This window comes from Cajanus cajan, chromosome 4, assembly GCF_000230855.2.
Source record: "Cajanus cajan strain Asha chromosome 4, NIPB_CcT2T_4, whole genome shotgun sequence".
NCBI lineage: Eukaryota > Viridiplantae > Streptophyta > Magnoliopsida > Fabales > Fabaceae > Cajanus > Cajanus cajan.
The window spans coordinates 67403806-67407526 of record NC_138520.1 but is presented as its reverse complement, the minus strand read 5'-3'; positions in this window follow the sequence as shown (position 1 = coordinate 67407526).

Here is a 3721-nt window from a genome sequence, read left to right as displayed (position 1 = left end):
ACCATTTAGTAATCATTACTTGCAAATTTATTTTTGTAAGAAAATCTGCAAGAAACAAAATAAAATTCTTACAATATTTTCTACAAATTTTTACCATGGAAAAAAATTTCTATGATTATTAAAATTGTAGCAAAATTTGTAAGAAATATCTGTAAATTATTTTTTGCAAATAAATTCGCAAAAAAAATTTGTGAATATTTTTTTGCAGGAAAATTCGCAAAAAATTTCTGCAAATATTTTTTTGCAAGAAAATTTGCAAAAAATTTCTGCGAATATTTTTTTTTAGGAAAATTCGCAAGAAAATGACACTTTTCTAGTAGTGATGTCATTTTTTGAAAAATTGAAGATTGCAATATGTTAAAAAGAAAAAGACTTAAACCATTTCAAAAGGACTTAAAATTAATTATTTTACTTTTTTCACAATAAAATATTCTAAAAAGGACTTAAACTAATTTGTGAAAACAAATATTTCCCTGATACAAATTAGAACATATTTAAAGGGGAAAAAGGAGGAGTACATCATGTGAATTCTCTTTAGACTTTCACATTTCTCCTTCTAATCTTGAAGATCATTGATGTTAAAGATTTTGGTAGCAATTGCAACAGTTAGGGAATGGAATAATGACAATTTCAACTACATTTTTCTTCTTTTCTTTTTTTGTTAGTTGGCTCTTATGAAAATAAGTAGCTAACTCTTTTTTTTTTTGGAATGTTAGATAAAACTTATTGTACTTTACGTGACTCTTGATATTTATATATGTCAAGATCTTTTTATTATTTTTGTGGTTTCATTCCCGTTCATTTACGTTTTGACCATTTAAAAATTGATTTTGGATTTAAAATTTGATTAAAAAATATTTTCTAAATCAAAACTTGAAATGAACCATATCTATTAATCTAAGTTGCTAGAAATAGAGTTTAGAATCGTAGTTTAAAAAAAGTTTTTCTTAATTCAAGTGTCTCTCTTAAATATGTAAGAAAATAATATTCAATAGAAAAATCTTAGAATCTCTTTATCAAGGAATTAGTATCGAATGAATTTAAGGTCACTAAGAAGTATAAAAGTGAAATTTAATTCTAAGAATCTCATATTCAAATTTCTCTAACTTTTATCTACATGTTTGTCACTTGTCTAATGTTATATATATATATATATATATATATATATATATATATATATATATATATATATATATATATATATATATATATATATATATATATATATATATATATATATATATATATATGAGGAAGGATCTGTTTACTCCAAGAATAAGTCTATCGAAATTTATTTCATTTAATAACTCATACTCTATATCAAATCTCAATTATCCAACCATTGCATTTTAAATTCTTAACGTATTGATCAAATCTACAAATTTTTTAAAAATTTAAAAATCATTTGATACTTTATTTTATTAATTCAAATTGACAGATAACATGTCAATTTGAATTAATGAAACGAAGTATCAAATAATTTTTAAATTCTTTTAAATTTTATAGATTTGATCTATACATTAAAAACTTAAAATTCGACAGTTAGATTGTTGAGTTTTAATATAGATCATGAGTTATTGAACGGAATAAAATTAAATAGACTTACTCCTAGAGTAAACGAATCTTTTCTCTCTCTTTATATATATATATATATATATATAATATTTTTCTAATTTTATTAAAAGTCAATCAAGCAACCCAGTCTATGAAAACGACCTTATACATCATTATTACAAGCATAGTTTTAAAAACTGGACCGGTCATTGAACCGGTTAAGGTACTGGGTCAGCGGGTCAAAGGTTGAACCGGTGGGTTACTAGTTGAACCGCATGACTCGGTTTTTATTTATTTATATTAAAAAAATATTCATATTAAATATATTTTATACTTTGAATTTTAATAAATTCATATCTTATTTTAAATTTTAAATTTTTTATCTTATTTAAAATTATTTTTATTTTTATTTTATAAAAAAATACATAAAAAATTATATGTTGAACGATATATTAATACAAATTAAAAATATAATTAATATTTACATATATAATATGCTTGCAATTAATATCACAAAATAATATATGTAATATTTACATAAATATTATATTATTAAATATATAATTTAAAATTAATAATATACTATAAAAGTTATTTAAGTTGTATATATTACAAACAAATATATTAGAACAAGTAGTTATTGTTATATTTAATAAGACTCCTTACTTTTCCATTAAGAGATTCAATTTTTATTATTATTTTTGTGATTTATGGTCTCTTAAAAAATTTTATTAAAAAAAAAAAAAGTGGTTGAACCGGTTTGACCCACCGGTTCACCGGTTGAACCAGAAAATTGACCGGTTCAATCCGGTTTGAAACGGGTCAACTGCATAACCGATCCAACTTAAGATTCGAATCGGCTGGACCACCGGTTCCCGGTCCAACCGGTCCGACCGGCCGGGTCGGTCCGGGTTTTAAAACACTGATTACAAGTTAACTCTTGTCTGCTTGCCCCGAGATCAACAATACCCTCCAAGCAAGTGCTGCAATAACTTTATTTATTTATTTATTGTTATTAATAATAATAAAAAAGTATAAAAAAAACAAAAAACAAAAACAGAAAAGGAAATCAGACTTTCCTGATATACATTATGCCTATGATATCAGCTAATAGCAGATAGTTCAACACTGGTGGACATGCATGCGAGAATGCTGCAATATTTGATGGAACGGGAATGAGACTACAGAATTACCTAGGAATGTTTACTCATGCGGGGTTGTTTTTTACCATTGAAAGGGAGAGGGAAGAATAAAAAAACTTGTGCGTTTATTTTATGAGATCAAAATTATAAATAATTTTTTTTCATTGTTAGTAGGATGCTAATATTTTTTATTAACATATAAATAAATATTATAATAATTAAATAATTTAAATTATATATAATAAAATCAAAATTACACAATTTATTAAAAATATATTTAAAATTTTATTCGATGATTCATTTTATTAAATTAATTTTATATATTATTGAATTAAAATAAAATCAATAATTTAGTATATGAATTATTTGAAGTTATACACATAAAATTTTTACAAAAGGGTGGACAAGTTTAATTATTTTATGTGATCGAGTTTCCCTAATTCTAATGGAAATGGAATCGAGTTTTAATTCATTATATATAACTCTGTTCCTTTTAAATTCGTTCTCAAAGATGTCTCACCTGTATAATCAATTAAAATGGTGTCAACAGTACTCATTTGCGAGTGAATTATATTCGTTAAGGGAAAAAAATGAAATTTAATTATTTTTATAATTTCTTTTCTCTTTTTCCATTCAAATCAAATGACTTCACAATATTTTTCTTTCTCCTTTTTATTTTTCTTAAATAGAACAATCCAACATTTCACTTTATATATTTCTCACATATTTCTTTCTTCTTTAATTTTCTCTTATTTTATTTTTTCATTTTATTTCTTTCTTTCTTATTAAACAGACCTAACAAAATAATGTTTAGTTAGTAAAATCACGTCTCACAATATAAATTAGTTTTTAATTATTATCTTCGAAATACTGTGCAAACCATGTTCATAAACAAAAAATAAAACCAACCTAGCAAGAATGGAATAGTGGACATGAAAATAAAGAAGTTGATCCCCAATTCATCCCGTTGTGATCCCTGGTCAAGGTTATTAGAGGCAGCCCGTCACATGTTGCAGAACATTTTT